This window comes from Patella vulgata, chromosome 4 (assembly GCF_932274485.2).
Source record: "Patella vulgata chromosome 4, xgPatVulg1.2, whole genome shotgun sequence".
NCBI lineage: Eukaryota > Metazoa > Mollusca > Gastropoda > Patellidae > Patella > Patella vulgata.
Window position 1 is genome coordinate 31,087,409 of NC_065882.2, and position 18,555 is coordinate 31,105,963.

Genomic DNA, 18,555 nt, shown 5'->3' on the forward strand with positions numbered 1-18,555 from the left:
TAGGATGAACTCCGTCACGTTTCATTACATCCTTTGGACATCTTTGGTAGAAGTGTGTAAATACATCAATAAACGTGCGGTTATTTTTATTACAGAACTCCTGGATATAAGTATTAAATTTTTTACATTGTCTAATATATGGACGATGTATATTTCTTGGCAATGCCGAACAAATATAAATATTTCCTTTAAAAGAGTTTTTGGTGACTGAAATTAGTTTAATAAAGTCTGTGGTGTTTTGATGGGAATTGTTTAATGAAATATCATTCCCCCCAGCACATATAATGATGTTTTTAAGAGAGTGCTTACAATTTAAAAGTTGCACAAGTCTATCATTTATATTAGTATAGTAGGCCCCACGATTGGTGTCAACTACGCATTCGTGATCGAATAATTTTGTAATGTTAGGTGTTTTTATACCAGCTGTAACTGAACTTCCTATTAACAGTGTTTTAGCTTTACTAAAGTTGAAAGGTATAGGTTTTTCTAGAAATCTCGTTGAACGTTTACTAGTAGTTGAGTTGGTCGAATTTATTGTTGATTTTGCACCGGTAGAAATACATACATCAGTAATAGGCCTATTGTTATTATTATCAACACTAGTTGATACACATTTAGCCGCGGTATAGATAGAAGATGTGTTGGTAGACTTATCTTGAATTGCTGAACTGCAGGTACTTGTTGATTTGTCATTAACTGTTTTTACTATATTTGATGTACTTGTTGATTTGTCATTAAATGTTTTTACTGCATTTGATGTAGGCCTACATGTAGATGAATTTCCAATAAGTTTATTTTGTGCCGATATTAGAGCATTGACTTTATCAGAAAGCTCTGTAATTCGGTTGATAATTTCAGAAAGTGCGTTAGAATAGTTCAGTTCAGGTATATTGTTTGATGTAACACTTACAGTAGTAACAGGGCCCGGAATTAGTGGCTGAGTATCTTCTAGTAAATTGTTGTTTCCCTTTTCCTTTAATGGCGTGCTCGTAACAGGTTGTTGACATAAATTTACAAGAGACAGCACGGAAGGTAGGCTATCACTTAGAGCACTATTGTTAGTATTAATACTTTTAAGGTTTGGTTTAATTTGAAATATATTGGTGTCCACCCACGCAGAACTGTCCTTTCCTTGAATATGAAGCTTATTGTATTTATTGTAGAAGGTAATTGTCGCTTTTTTCAAATTATTGGATGATTTATAAATAATTCCTTTCCCACTGTTTTCATTGTTTTTATACAGCACATGAGAATTTGCACATGATGACAGTAAGTTAGTATATGAATCCACACAGTGGAATTGAACAACAATGGATGTGGAATATTCAGTATAGTCATAAATAGTATAAATAGAGTTAACCAGAGTTGTTGGTAGTTCTACATCATCCGATTTAATTATTTTAAATATCGAGGTGTTAAAAGATATTTCTGAGTCTTTTAAGGAATCGTAGTCAATAGTTTTAATATACGAAGAAGAACTACTCATGTTGAAATCTAGTAGTCTGAGTCCATGTAATGTTCCAGTTATCTTTCCTTGGCGGCCATTGATAATGCCGATCTGTTGTTAGGCCTAGCCAAACTAATCTTCAATTATCGGTACGGTAAGTAAAATAAACCATCGCATATTGAAATGGAAATAAACAAGGTTTATATAACCCGTGTATAATTTTTATGAGTCACGTTATAATAAATCGTAAATATCAGCGAATTTCTAAATAGTTAAAGAAAAGGTGACAGATAAAGTAGACATCGGCAGATCATTGGAGGCGGCCATTTTAAATATTTGACAGTTAACAGCTGATCAAAAGTTCTTGGTTATAATTACGTTAAACAGCAAAACAGTACACATCTATTTCACATAAAAATGTCCCTGGCGATCACGCACACATATAGAGTAAAAATTAATCATTCCAATATCGATAAATGTATTATTTATCGAAAATAAACTCAGTGCCGTTTGAAGGCAACGGCCTAACTCGCGCATTCGCAGACTGACATATAACTTTGTTTTCTATTTTTTGTGTTATTAATCTTGGATTTCCTGGCAGGCTTAAACTTAAAGTGTCTGAAACATTGTTAAATAAAAACGTTTTAAAATTTGTGGTATTTATTCATTTAAGGAACATTTCATTAAATGACCTTAATTTATAAGTTTTGTTCTCATGAAATACTCCTTAAATACTAATTACAATAAAGAACAGTAAACAAAGACATGCAAAATTTTAATTTTATTTCAAATACGTTTTTAAATGTTGATTTCATCTTTACAAATATAATATTTTTTCATTTATTCGTTAAAGGAACATTTCATTAAATGACCTTAATTTATAAGTTTTGTTCTCATGAAATACTCCTTAAATAATAATTACAATAAAGAACAGTAAACAAAGACATGCAAAATTTTAATTTTATTTCAAACACGTTTTTAAATGTTGATTTAATCTTTACAAATATAATATATGGTTTCCATACATTTCAATGAACACAACATCTCATTAATTATTAAGTAAGTGAAACCGTAAAGTCCAAATCCATACAACCCACATAATAAATATAAATAGCAGCAGACGATATTTATAGCACAGCTGACGATATAAATAGACACAGCCAGCCACTCGATGCGCACTCGTCTTTGCGCATTGTACTTTGCAACTCCGTCATGTTTGACGGGTAGCAAAAACGAACTGGAAGTAGATTGTCATTATTTTTATTATTGATCACATTCCATTATTGTATTATAGATCAAGCTAATCTTTGAATGGCATTCAGCGATTGAACATAATATAACACAACACGTCGTGTGTATAATAGGCCTATAGGCCTAGTAATACCACGCTCCAAAATACCACGCACATTCCCTATTGCTTCTATACAAATGTAAAGTGGTACGAGATTTTTAATCGTGGTGATTTTACCTTATTAAAAGCTAATTTTGCAAATTATATCAATTATTTAATTGAACTCGATGTTTTATACTATTTATAGACAATATTTACACTTAATGTTTAATATAATAAAATTCAGACAGTCGATCGGTCGGTTAAAATTATGGAGAATGCTAGATCGAGGACGGTCCAACGCATTTCTTTACCTTGGTGTAAGCGGCCCGTGCATTCGGAGTTCTTTTGTTTGCCGAGTGTTTGGTTTGATTTTCCCCGCGAAATTCAATCAGATCAGACGACCAGTAATCTTAAAAGCTAAATCAAATTGAAAAGTAAAATCAAATCTAGATAAAAATCAAATCAAACTCCAAAGGAACGTCATATTGGCTGAATGGCGCGTGCATTGTTTACATAAGACGTTACTGCTTCGGGAAGCTCGAATGCTGCCTTTTAGTCATTTTAATACCCATTTACTCTAAATAGGAAATAATTTTTACCTACAATACGTCAAACGCCTTTATTTATTTTTCCAATACATAAAAAAATGTTTTAGAATTTAATTTGTCGCAGGAAAAAAGTTAATATTTCTGGCTCATTCAGTTGCATCGATGTCATCCTTATCAGTGATTGTAGTGGCCTAGCGAAAATTCACTGCTGATCAGTGTGATTAAAATTGAAATTAAATGGAAGTTAAAATCAAAATAAAATTAAAAATAAAATCAAAATTTACTTTTACCCCATAATTGGCATAATGCGTTGCGGTTTGGCAGAATTGACCTAATTGAACTATGACCCGTTTTGACACGCCCAGGTGCCGCGGGATCTCCCTAAATGTGTCGCGAAATTTTGAACGGCACACTAATCTAGTATCGTGTCGTGCGGCACACTAAGAAAATGCGAAGGCGCAACCTTGATTATCTTCACCCCTGCAATCTGCGAGTATTAAGCTGGTGCGCAGATTGCCAACCTTGCGCTAATTACCCCTCGATGTTTTTATGATTTTAATTTATTGATGTAAGTATTGTGTCAGACGTATCTATACGTAACTATGACCTGACCCCTATATATCGACTTTGTAGTGAAATAATTTTTAAAGGGATATTTCCAGATGGATTTTGGGCTATAAAAATGTTTAATTGTGTGTGAAAAGCCCTTAATAACCTCTAACTTAGATCCGAGCAACTGCCTCTAGTCTGGTGACAATGAGTCTTAGCCGTTCATGGCTCTTTTTTATACTGTATTCGACATTTATGTGCTAAATATGGATATTATAGACAAAACCACAACTAAACACCATTTGAATATGCCGTGGAATTATAGGATGGGTTGTTGTTTTTATATTTTCGTGTGATCAAATAGATACTAGGCCTACTAAATGGCTGGACTTTTCACCTGCAAATGATACATTGTATACTAAAATACAGAATGGATTCTTTGTAATTTGGAAGATAGAATGGTTTATAGTGATAGTAGGTAGTCCCGTATTTATAAAAGGAATGGCTGGTAATTTTTGTCAATTGAAAATCTGTCATTCAAAATGGTTGAGAAGCGTGTAAACTGTAAAGTGTAGTACTAGTAGGGCAGTGAAGAACAGGCAAGTGTGATCAATGGACATGCAGGACTTGTGATACAAGTATGTCTTCATTCTTTATGAAATTTTTTGACCAAACTAAAAACTACCAAATAATAAAGACTATTTTTCGTTGAAAGTAATTATGTATTGCAATGTGTATATTTGTTTTAAACTCAATGAAATTTATAAACCAAATGACAATATCCTTAGAATGATATTTGTTGATATTTTCACAAGTTTTGAATGTTTTGTTTTCTTCAGAATTGTCTAAAAAAAGCTATGTAGAGGCAGTAAGAGTGGGAAAATCTATCGATATTTTATGCTTTTTATGCTGAGTAGCTGACACATCCAGTGATCCACGCACCACTATTCCTACACCACTATCAAGTTCTGATAATATTAAAAGTTTGCCGGATTTGCCAACACTAGAAAAGGCTACGACTGACCCATCTTACAGACCCTTCCTCACCATCAAAGCGTAGGAAAACTGTGCACAGACGTGTTGTCTCAAGGCATCCAAGAGATGTCACAGAGACCACAGAAAAAAGGGTGGCAAGGTTGAGATCACAGAGAATTGTTTATGCTATAGCTATAAACTTTTGCCTCAAAATTGCTTATCTCTAAGACCGGTAAGTAGATGTCGAGTATAAAATCTAAAACTTCACGCAGTGTTAACATTGATGCTATTAAAACATATTCCTGTTTTATATTGTGTATATTTAATTTTGGTCAGTATATATTATATTCTGTAATATTCTTAAAATTGTGTGGTCTGTTTCTTCACAATACATGCATCTTCTAGAGTGGGTGGACTTGTGGAGGGGGATCTTTTTATTCTCGTTGGATTAGCTGGGTCTGGGCATGACTGCCCCAGATTAAAGGTACCGCTAACAACGTTGCCGATCTTTTATAGTATTTGTTTTATATCTGAAAAATAAATAAATTAAAAAGATTAAAGGAAATGGGCATATGTCATTCAGTGTTATATGTGAGAAATTGTCCGAACAGTGAAACTTCAATTGTCAGGTGAACAGTATCATGCTGCAAATGGTATACACCCCCCCCCCCCCTATCCTTTATTGCTGACCTTAGAAAACCAGGATTGATAATGCAGAAAAACTTTCTAGGATCCCAAGGTTTGTGAGCCAGCTCCAAAATCACAGTTTGATTGTACAGAGATGAGACACAATAATTTGATGTTTTCTCATATTTTATAAACACATTTGTTCCATGGTTAAAATTGACCAATTAGTTTTTTACATGACTGTGGGACGGGTCATTTATTAGATATTGTTGAATGTTATTACATCAGTAAGGGGAAAACTAACCTAATGTTTCTGTCGGCTCCTTTTAGTGGTTCACGATTTGCATGCAAATTAAAATCAACTGTTACCAACAAACATTTTGTGGACTAAATTATTTCAATTTAAAAGAGGTCTAACTAGGACTTACATGGTTCAATTTTATTTCAATAATTCGCTTGCGCATCGGTTTTTATTGCAATCACACAAATGGACTCAATGACAGACAGTCTAATTCAACGCAAGAGTAGGCCATAGTGCTGCTGCCTAGGAAAAATTTCCCCCATAGCACACTGTAGCATATGCCGGACTTCCATCAGTAGGACGTTAAACCCCCATTTCATTTCTGATATTCAACCATTCGGTCACCCAGCCGAACTTGAAAATCATGATAAATCATCATAACTACTAGGCCTAGTTTGAACTACAATTGCAGGTCTGTATTGGTTGTAATTACCTGGAACTTACTGGCATGGAATGACTCAATATATTTCCTGTGTGCCTGTAAAATAAATAAGTCTTTGTTTTTGATGTTTATTTTTCCTATGTTTACATCATGTACTGGTAGGCCTACAGTTCAGTACATAAGCATAGAAATAAATGGGAAGGTAACTCAAGGGTCAATAGGCTATTGACCCGATTTTCCAATTTTCAAAATGATGTAACTTTTTTGCTATTTGGAGTAGAACCAAAATTTAAACACCACAGTAATGCATATTCCACGTCCTTTCCAATGATGACAGTTTTATTAAATTTCCATTAATTTTTTTTAGTCACATATGATACATGTACCTATATGATAGTGACAGTGTGATTAATATAAAAGTCATATGCAGGCTACCAATACACCATGAACCAAGGACCGGTTAAATTTTCGCCATTTTGTCGACAATGAATTAAAAATCGGTTATTAAAAGCCGGCAATAACCTATCCTATAGGCTAATATATTAACAGGCCCTGCACCACTGGTGGTAGGCCTACTGCTAGAACTTGGAAGTTCGTTGACGTTAGCTGCGAGAACATATAATAAATCTGAAGCGTTGAGATAATCTGGCGTGTGAGACGTTACTATGGTCGATTAATTGAGCAAGGAAATTGGATTATTCAGCGATAACAGGATATACCGTATCTCTTTCTTTTCAGTGGCATTTTAGGCTCCGAGTCCGACATTTTAAGATTACTAGTCATCTCATCTGATTGAATTTCGCGGGGAAAATCAAACCAAACACTCGGTCAAACAAAAGAACTCCGAATGCACGGGCCGCTTACACCAAGGTAAAGAAATGCGTAGGACCGTCCTCGATCTAGCGTTCTCCTATAAAGTCTTTATAGGATATCTATGATATAAACTTTCAATATCTATCCACCATTATGGAAGATAACTGTTATACTCAAGCCAAGGAAAGTAAAATGAAAAATAAAATGAGTATTAATGAAGAACATTTATATAATATCAAGGTCGGCATTTACAAAGCACGTTGCACAGTCCCCTGAAATCCTATCTTACGAGACGTGTCTTACGGATAATTATGGTTTTATTAAATTTCCATAAATTTAATTTTTTTTAGTCACATATGATACATGTACCTATATGATAGTGACAGTGAGATTAATATAAAAGTCATATGCAGGCTACCAATACACCATGAACCAAGGACCGGTTAAATTTTCGCCATTTTGTCGACAATGAATTAAAAATCGGTTATTAAAAGCCGGCAATAACCTATCCTATAGGCTAATATATTAACAGGCCCTGCACCACTGGTGGTAGGCCTACTGCTAGAACTTGGAAGTTCGTTGACGTTAGCTGCGAGAACATATAATAAATCTGAAGCGTTGAGATAATCTGGCGTGTGAGACGTTACTATGGTCGATTAATTGAGCAAGGAAATTGGATTATTCAGCGATAACAGCATATACCGTACCTCTTTCTTTTCAGTGGCATTTTAGGCTCCGAGTCCGACATTTTAAGATTACTAGTCATCTCATCTGATTGAATTTCGCGGGGAAAATCAAACCAAACACTCGGTCAAACAAAAGAACTCCGAATGCACGGGCCGCTTACACCAAGGTAAAGAAATGCGTAGGACCGTCCTCGATCTAGCGTTCTCCTATAAAGTCTTTATAGGATATCTATGATATAAACTTTCAATATCTATCCACCATTATGGAAGATAACTGTTATACTCAAGCCAAGGAAAGTAAAATGAAAAATAAAATGAGTATTAATGAAGAACATTTATATAATATCAAGGTCGGCATTTACAAAGCACGTTGCACAGTCCCCTGAAATCCTATCTTACGAGACGTGTCTTACGGATAATTATGGTTTCAAATCGATTTTACTAGTACGAGAACGTAGCTAAAAATGTTGAGATATAGCCTACTGATGTGTTTGTTTTTAGCTACGATTGGATGCCTTTAGTTCCAAGTGGCAAACTCAATTTCTTTATTAATGCATGTATCATCTTTAAAATAGATAATGATATTATGATTAATTAAACTTACAGAGGCCAATTTGGTGGCACAACTGTCGCCTAACTCCAAATATTCGGGTTTAAATTAATGAAGCGTTGTTTTTGTCTGACATTTCACCGCCATTGAAATCCATTCATAGTTACTGTGCTTTCGATTGTCCTTTTGATTGGCTGTTATAAAAGCCTTATATTTACCCACATAACAATATGATGTTAATTTTACGTTACATTTACGTAAAAATGGTCAGTCAGTTTACCATCATTTTGCTCATCTTTTTAACGATAATTTTACGTCAGGAAATGACGTTAATCTAACGTAAACTTTACGTCATTTTTACGTTATATTTACGTCATTTTCTGACGTAAATCTAACGTAAACTTTACGTCATTTTCTGACGTAAATCTAACGTAAAATTTGCGTAAAGTTTACGTCATTTTCGTTAGATTTACGTCAGAAAATTACGTAAACTTTACGTTAGATTTACGTCAGAAAATGATGTAAATATAACGTAAAAATGACGTAAACTTTACGCTAGATTAACGTCATTTCCTGACGTTAAATTGTCGTTAAAAGGATGAGCAAAATGATGGATATCTAAACGACCATTATAACGTAAATCTAACATTAAATTAACATCATTTACGGATGCAATTCTAATCTCAAATTTTAATGAGCAAAGTTACGAAAATATAAGCAACCATTAAAACCTTCAAAATTATTCATTATTTGCGGCAGTAAATGGGAAGTACATTCAACCAATAATCAAATTTTCCTGACCCGTGGGTGAGGCTTAAAGTTGAATGGTCCAACGTGTGCGCTTTAGATCATAAGGTCTGTCATTGAGTCAAGTGGTTTGTTTCCACACCCAACTTGAACATGGGTTTTCTCTGCGTCCTCCTACTACTAAAGATTCCTGGTGCGGATGAATTATTCAACTTGAATTGAATCACTTAGTCCCAAAGAACAGTTTATGTCTATTGGATGTTTTACCCCATTGCTCTCTATCTACCCATAACCAGTCAGAATTCTAAATGTATTGCACAGAAAAGTTAAAAATCTAGCATAATTATATGACAAAATATACTACAAGTATGTATACATATACTTTATTTAAAAGACAAAAATATAATGTTATAAAATACAAAATACACATTTAAATATTAACAGTTTTTATCCACAGGTGTTTGAGAAATGAAGACGGGCATATGCCACACAGTGTGCAGAGCTATGGCGTACTCTTATATAAAATTCCAACTGCCAAGGGATCTTTCACACACACACACTTGAGTTTACACTGTACCTTGGTTTTTTTGTCCCTTCCGTATGACTAGTCAGCCATCCATGTCAGGTCCTCTGTCCGGCATCACTGACAAGGGAAAATGTTCAAGAAAAAGGTCTACATTAGCGCTATGAAAGTGTTGATATGCATATAAGAAAGAAAAAACTGGGATATTGACCAAATTGGGCCAAAACCTATAGCCTCTATCTTATTTGCTCAAGGTATTGATGGAATAGGAGTTAACTTTGGAATGAGTGAAATGAAATGGGGTTTAATGTGCTATTCCGACAGGGCTAATGACATGGAAATATGCTATACAGTGTCCTATTATGGAATTTTATCCAGACAGCGGCGCTAAAGCCTACTCTTATATCGAATTCAAACTGCCAAGGGATCTTTCACGTGCACACCAATGTGTGCACAGGACTTCGGTCATTCGTACCATCCAAACGACTAGACAAAATTGATATGTGGGTGTATAAACAAAGATATATACTACACCAATATTACATGTGTTGCAGAATTGGTTTAACACATTTCAAATATAATTGTAACACGGATATTTGCAATGGTTGATCCATGACAAAAGATTTGAAATATTTTGAAGAGACGCAAAAGGTTACGCCATACAGTGTGCTATGAGGGAAATTTTGCCCGGGCAGCAGCGCTATGGCCTACTCTTGTATCGAATTCCAACTGCCAGGGGATTTTTTATGTGCACACAATGTGTACACTGGACCTTGGTTTTTTTTGTCCCATCCAAACGACTAGACAGCTGTCCTCATCAGGCCCTGCGTCTTACCCACTTAGCCACATGATCCCCCCTTGGCCTATGTACATGTAGAGATGAATTTTGAGCTAATTTATATATATATTTCTATTTTTAAAACCCGCGACAAGTATATTTATATCAAGGATGTAACCCTCTATCAGTTAACCCGTCACGAATTGGTTGCATTGGTGAACCGGTTCAAAAAATTCGTTTCATATCATACCTGACCTTCAAATCCAGGAATTGTAGCCACAACGGGGATCACGTTGGTTAAGTCGGTAAGACACTGGCTATCTAGTCTGGAGGTCGGGTGTTCGATCCCTGCATTGGCCGAGAAAGTTACTCCAGATTTTCCAGCGTGGTTCTCCCTTGTCAGTGATGCAGGACAGAGGGCTAGACAAGACAGCTGTCTAGTCATTAAAATGGGACAAAAAAATGAGGTCCCATGTACACATTGGCGTGCACGTACAAGAGCCCTTGAAGTTAGAATTCGATATAAGAGAAGGCCGTAGTGCCACTGTCCGGGCAAAATTTCCCACATAGCACACTGTATGGCGTATGCCCATCTTCATTAGCCCAGTTCAGAGCAAAACAGTAGGACGTTAAACTTTCATTTCACTATCCACAGCTCTGTTTTCTTTCACCAAAGGGGGGTGTGTGGATGGCTGAATGGTTAGCGTGTGCGCGCTGTATCATAAAGTCTGTCATTGAGTCGACTGGCGTGGTTTCGAATCCCCGGCTGTACGTGGCAAGGAGTAGGGTCGCCTGTCCAACCTCGTGGGTTTTCTCCGGGTCCTCCGGTTTCCTCCCACTGCTAAAGACCCCTATGCGCAAGCGAATTATGTAAATAAAAAATTAAACCATATGTTTGTCCCGAAATGACCTAGTTTGTGTCGAGTGGACAGTAAACCCCATTTCTCTCTCTCTCTCTTTCACCAGAGGGGGGGGGATCAAGTGGCTAAGTGGGTAAGACGAAAATGGGACGAAAAACCGAGGTCCCGTGTAGACATTGGCGTGCACGTAAAAGATCCCTTGGCAGTTGGAATTCGATATAAGAGTAGGCCGTAGCCCCCGCTGCCCAGGCAAAATTTCCCTCATAGCACACTGTATGGCATATGCTCGTCTTCATTAGCCCAGGTTAGGAGCAGAACAGTAGGACGTTAAACCCCATTTCATTTCATTTCTTTCACCAAAGACCACATAAATACTTCATTTAGCACTTGTCATTTGAAACAGTTATAGCCTATGTCTTGTCTGGAAGAGGGGGCATCATCACATTACCATACAGGGTATAAGTCGATGTTGAGTATAAGTCAAATTGCCAAATTTTACATTTTCCGACCTACTTCCATAATTAAGTAGAGGCGGTATATAAGACTAATGTTTTTCAACTCCACGAGTTTCGGGACTGTTATCCTAGTCTAATACCGTGCCGGTGTACGCCGAAGAAAAGTTGGGCCATATAAATAATGAGGGTCTGGGACAGTTGTCAATAACATTTGCATTTATAAACAAACATGAATCGTGATGACGAATTAGGATTCAATAAAAAAAAACAACATAGATATGGCCCATGAAGAGAGAAATTTTACACACATTACAAATATAATCTTAATAGAGATCTTTGCTATGGTTGATCTATCAGTAAAAATTGGAAGATTTGTAAGGAACGCAACAGGTTATTGTTTACTGGCTGCAGCAGGGAGCAATAACAGGAACACAGATGATTTTCAACTCACTGATACAACTCAGTTTAAACTTTAAGCCAAAGACCTGTTATATAATACTGTGACAGGATATCTGCTCTAAACTAACTAGTCATCAAAGAATTGACTGTCAAAAGTTCAGACAGAAAGTATTTTAGGCCTACAATGCTTGTAAAGCTTTGGCCTACATTCTAATGATATTTGTGCTACCATAGATACATATATATTTATATCATTACATTATGTGACAAGTAGTAGTGTTTGGCAAGTAGTAGTGTTGTCTAACTTCCATTATAAAGCCCATATAAATCTTTTTAGAACTTCTTTGTCATTACTGCCACCAAGGGTGCTCAAATATACATGTAGGATCTGTAAAAAAAACAAAATAAATAAAAAGCAACTTTATACTCCTAAAAAAAACGTAATTGGGTTAAACGGCCTACTGTTCAGCTCCAACTGGGCTGACAGCCAACCTACTGTGGATCTGTAATGAAATGGGGTTCAACATCATACTGTGCTGCTCAAACTGGGCTAAAGAAGTTGGACAAATGCTTGAAAGTGTGCTGTGATGGAAATTTTGACTGGACCGTTTTTTTGTCCTATCCGAACAACTGTACATTAGCCCTTACCAGCCCCTCTGTCTTGCACCAGTTAAAAGAGGAACCATGCCAGAAAATCCTGATGAACTTTCTTGGCCACCACAAGAAAAAATAAGCAGGGGAGTAGGACTGAACCCTTTCTGTACTATTATGTACGGGCAAACTTGTTATTTAATGTTATATCATATAAATAGGCCTATGTATATAAGCTTAAAGTCTTGATTATCCATTTTTCAATTAAATTAAATCATTAACATTAACCGCCAGTGTTTGAATCTGTGAACATCTCGAGCACCCGATGGCATTGAGACTTGATTATAGACTTAGCAAGTTAATACATTAAAATGTCTTATAAAAAAATTTAACATTTACAGTCTCAAGAAATACCTACTTAACCTACGTACAATATATAGATTTAGCTCTTGCATTATGCATTATTAAATTTGCAAAAATATCAGTACAATAACAAAAAAAAACAACCTGAAACACCCATAAAAATGTTTAGAAAATACTAAATGTACTTATATTATAATTAGCACAGCCTGAATTTTAACAGTCTACATCATTAATAAATTCGTTATGTGTTTGATAATTTTTGGATCCAGATTTTTTAAAAACAATTTTGGAACCAGTATTACTTTCGATAACTTAAAGCAATGTTGATTTTGTTTATGAATAGTATGGTTTACGGACAATGTAACTGCATCATGTTAAAAACAAATACTGACTGTCTGATATACAAAGTTGCGTGCAAACTTTTTCCACGGCCAGATTATTTTTTTATCAACATTAGATCAATCGGTATACTGTCAACGGAAGTTCGCATAAAAAGTGCACTTACCTTCAACTTTACTTTGCTGAATCCAAAATCGTGTGTGTATGTGTGGAATAGCTTTATTTAACTTTAAATCACGGCATCATTTCTTCTTTGGGAAAAATAATAACCTATGCCGCCATTTTAAGTCCCAGAATTCCGTACGTTCCGGTCAAACGAACAAACAAAAAATATTTAATAAATAATTGAAGCAATTTAGATAAATAACAACAATAACCGTAACCTATAAAAAAATATTGTAATGTGAATAGAAATAATAGGATATAAACCGATTTAAACACAATCATCAACCGTGAACAGATCGTGACCTTGACCTTGCCCGAGACGATAAAAAATATACTTGTACATATATGTAGGTCTAAAAATGGCAACTGTTCGTTTGAAAGGCCTGTAATATTTCTGATAATGAATCTATTCATATAATTTGTTTGTATACGCTCTACCATATTTTATATGAGGTTACATAATTACGTTATATTAAAAGAATAATCAAATCGGGGAATTTTAATTTTCAGAGATAGGTCTTTTATCGAGAGACGATAAATATACTATTCAAAAAAAGTAGGGGATATTTGATTTTTAAGTGTTATTAAAGTCACCTAATGAAACTGACGAAGAAACAAATGACAAAATGAAATGAAGTTCACATTCATCGATTTATTCCAAATGATCGTTAGACTAAGTAAGGCACAGACTGACCATTATAAGGGTAAAATGATACCCGGGGTCAAACAGCAAAGTTACCACAGCATCACAACCAAGTCAGTAACGGGTAAATCCTCCTCTGTTTGCCAAACAAGCATTGATCCGACGTGGCATACTCCTAATGAGACGTCTAAGGTCATTTTGGTCCAGATTGTCCCATTCCTGTTGCAACGCAGCAGCAAGTCCTTGGACATTGGCAGGACGTTGTTGACGTTGACGTAACCTCTGTCCAAGCATGTCCCAGACATGCTCTATGGGGGAGAGGTCGGGACTCAGTGCTGGCCAAGGTAATGTGGTGATGTTCTGTTGTTGGAGGTACCCTGTAACGATCCTGGCCCTGTGACATCTTGCGTTGTCATCCTGGAAGATGAAACGGCGGCCATGATGTCGTGCGAACGGCACAACATGGACTGCCAAGATGTTGTCCCGGTAGTACTGGCCTGTAACACGCCCTGCAACAACATGTGTAGCCGTTCTTCCAGCAACAGTGATGCCTCCCCACACCATAACAGAACCACCCCCAAATCGATCATGTCTGATGATGTTAACGTCTTGGAAGCGCTCGTTTCGACGACGCCACACCCTCCTACGTCTGTCCAAAAAATCAACAGTGAACCTTGACTCATCTGAAAACATCACATTGCTCCAGCGTCGATTATCCCAGTGTTGACGATCCCTACACCAACGACGTCTTGCCTGAATGTGATGATCTCTCAAACAAGGGATCACGCGAGGACGTCGGGCGCGAAGGTGACCCCTATGCAGTCGATTCCGAATCGTCTGGCCACTCACTCTCACACCAGTGTCTGTTTGAAGACGAGCGCTGATCTGATTTGCTGTGATGACACGATTTCTCAAGGCCAAGGTACGGATAAATCGATCCTGGGCTTGAGTTGTCGCCCTTGGTCGACCTGAGCGTGGTCTGTCCTGTACAGATTGTGTATCACGGTATCTGGACCATAGCCTGCTTATGACAGACTGAGAAACATTCATCGTCCGCGCCACAACCGCCTGTGTTGTGCCGATCTGTAGCATGCCAAGGGCACGTAACCTTTCATTTTGGGTAAGCCGACGCATATCAAAATTTGTTTTCTGGTCACTAAAACAATTAAACTGATGTTTCCACCCTGGAATTCAATGCCACAATGACTGTAACATTCAAAGTCAGAGTCGTGCAAATCTTGGGTTGGACCCCCATGATGATCCCAAGCATCACCTGCATTCCATGCGGTAGCTATTGGTGCGTTTGGGCGTCACATGTAACTGGAAATGTTTCTTCTGTTAGGTTCTATAGTGACTTTTTTCGTAGTCATTTGTATATTTTAGTATTATGCCCCCAAAATCAAATATCCCCTACTTTTTTTGAATAGTAACTGGTGCAAGGTTGATGAAGGCCTTATATAAATAATGATCATGAATATTATATTTACTGGTCCAAGGATCATTAAGTTTATATTTACTGGTGCAAGGTACTACATTTAATAACTTTAATTATAAAAACACTTAATGCATTGTCGGCGTATGAATTTTATATTTACTGGTGAAAGGATCATTAATTTTATATTTACTGGTGCAAGGTACTATATTTAATAAATTTAATTATAAAAACACTTCATGCATAGTCGGCCTAGGTGTGGACTACTCCGAACATTTGGACAGTGATAACCTTTTAGTAGAGAACATCTTTGCTTTATGAAACAGTTTCCGACAATCAATCATTATTTGTTTTGTCAAATTTTTGGGTATCAAAATTGAGAGAGAGAGAAATGGGGTTTAACGTTCACTTGACTCGATGATACAACAAAAAACACAATTACTATTTTAATTAAAGCGACATTTCGTTGAGGGTTCTCTCAACGTTTTCAAGTAAATGATGCTCAATAGTCAACGGGTGCACTCGTCCGCTTGCCAGCCTATCTTTTATAGTCCCATTGGTGCAGAAAAGTAGGAAAATTAAATAAAATTAAATGAGATTAAACATCCTACTGTTTTGCTCTGAGTGAGCTAATGAAGACAGGCATACACTATATACAGTGTACTATGACGGAAACTTTGCACGGATAGCGGCACTATGGCCTACTCTGATATTGAATTACAACTGTCGGAGTGTCTTTTACGTGCATGCCAATATGTACATGAGGACTTGATTTTTCGTATGAACCGAACAACTATACCTTATCCCTTGCCAGATCCTCCGCCCTGCCACAGTCCATAGAAAATTTCCGTCATAGCACTCTGCATTGCGTATGACTATCTTCAATAGTCCGATTGGTGCAGAAAAGTATGAAAATGAATTGTAAATGGAGTTTGAACATCCTACTATTTTGTTCCAACTGGGCTAATGAAGAAGGGCATATGCTATAATGGTTAAAATGTTGTGATTTCGGTTTAAAATGCCGTAATGTTGGGTTATTGCCTTACGAAGGGTGATATCAGTCACCATATCTACTGGGTTTCTTTAATACTCATATTTATAGTATTTTTAGAGTCAGACTAGTGGACTAGTGAATGCACGGATTAGTGCACCCACAGACTAGTGAACCCGCAGACTAGTAATTGGTAATGATGGAAAAGTGTGTAAAGACCTGTTTTACAGGTTGGCGTGCACTTAGAACTATTGGTAATGACTATATGCGGAAATGCTGCTCTCCAGGCAAAATGTCTTTCCTAGCACATCTTCATTAGTAAGTGCGGTAATGCTGCTGTCCAGGCTAAATTTATGTCATAGCACATCTTCATTACTAATTTTGATAAAGCCACGGTGGCTAAGTGCGTAAGATGCTGGATCGGTAATCCGGAGGGCACGTGTTCGATCCTTGCATTGGTGGAGAAAGTTCATCAGGATTTTCCGACATGGTTTCCCCTTGTCAGAGGTGCAGGAACAAGGACAGTAGTCTAGTCACTCAGATGGGACAAAAAACCGAGGTACCATGTATACATTTGCTTGCACGAAAAGATCACTTGGCAGTTGGATTCGATATTAGTAGGCCATAGTACCGCTGCTGGGGCAAAATTTCCCTCATATCACATTGTATGGTATGTACCTGTCTTCATTAGCCCAGTCGGAGCAGAACAGTAGGACAATAAACCGATTTCATCAGGAAAAACCTACATGAGGAAAAACCTACATTTCACAAACTTAGTAATTCGTAACGGGGGGGGGGGCTGAATGGTTAGCGTGCGGGCGCTGTATCATAAAGTCTGTCATTGAGTTGACTGGCGTGGTTTCGAATCCCCGGTTGTACGTGACAAGGAGTAGGGTCGCCTGTCCAACCTCCGGTTTTCTCCCACTGCTAAAGACCCCTACGCGCAAGCGAATTATGTAAATAAAAATTAAACCATATGTTAGTCCCGAAATGACCTAGTTTGTGTCGAGTAGACGTTAAACCCCATTTCTCTCTCTCTCTCTCTAGTAATTAGTAACACACTGGCTAGCAAATGAGGGGTTCAATTTCCGTGTTGGTCGAGAAAAATGAAATGAAATCGGGTTTAACGTACGTCCTACTGTTCTGCTCCTAAACTGAGCTAATGAAGACGAGCATACGCCATACAGTATGCTTTGAAGGAAATTTTGCCCAGGCAGTGGCGCTATATCAAGTTCCAACTACCAAGGGATCTTTCATGTGCACTCCTGTGTGTACACGTGACCTCAGTTTTTCATCCCTGACTAGACAGCTGTTCTTGTCAGGCCCTCCGTCCTGTATCACTGACAAGGGGAAAACACGCAGGAAAATCTGGTTGAACTTTCTCAGCCAATGCAGGGATCGAACACCCGACGTCCAGGCTAGCGAGTCAGCGTCTTACCCACTTAGCCAACATGATCCCCATGTTGGTCGAGAAAGTTCCCTTTGTTAGTAGTGGTGTAGGACAGAGGACCTCAAAAAATCAGTGTCTAGTCCATCACGTGGGTGTGCACGTAAAAGAACCCTTGACATTTGGAATTTGAAATGAGAGTAGATCATTCATTCGTTTTCTCTTTGTGTGTCACCTACAGACTACAACTATTAAAGGAGCTAGATCTCTATTCTTGGGCACTTAGAAATGGATACAAAATGTAATGAAATGAAATGGGGTTTAACGTCCAACTGTTCTGCTCCGAACTGGGCTAATGAAGATGGCCATACACCATACAGTGTGTTATGAGGGAAATTTTGCCCCGACAGTGGCACTACGGCCTACTCTTATATCGAATTCCAACTGTCAAGGGATCATTTACATGCATGTCAATGTGTACACGGGACCTCGGTTTTTTTATCCCATCTGAACAACTAGACAGCTGTCCTTATCAGGCTCTCCGTCCTGCATCACTGACAAGGGGAAACCACGCCGGAAATCTGGATGAACTTTCTCGGCCAATGCAGGGATCGAACAGCCGACCTCCAGGCTAGCGAGCCAGGGTCTTACCCATTTTAATGACTAGACAG

At 37.3% G+C, this 18,555-nt stretch overlaps 1 long non-coding RNA gene across 1 annotated transcript; it reads right to left on the minus strand.

The window, feature by feature from the left end:
- Nucleotides 1-4,747: 4,747 nt before the first annotated feature.
- On the minus strand, nucleotides 4,748-8,388 carry LOC126817230 (uncharacterized). The gene is made up of 3 exons (XR_007678895.1): nucleotides 8,266-8,388; nucleotides 6,214-6,258; nucleotides 4,748-5,382 (listed from the first exon to the last, which is right to left on the minus strand). It is a non-coding gene; the product is annotated as an uncharacterized LOC126817230 (long non-coding RNA).
- Between the last annotated feature and the right edge of the window lie 10,167 nt (nucleotides 8,389-18,555).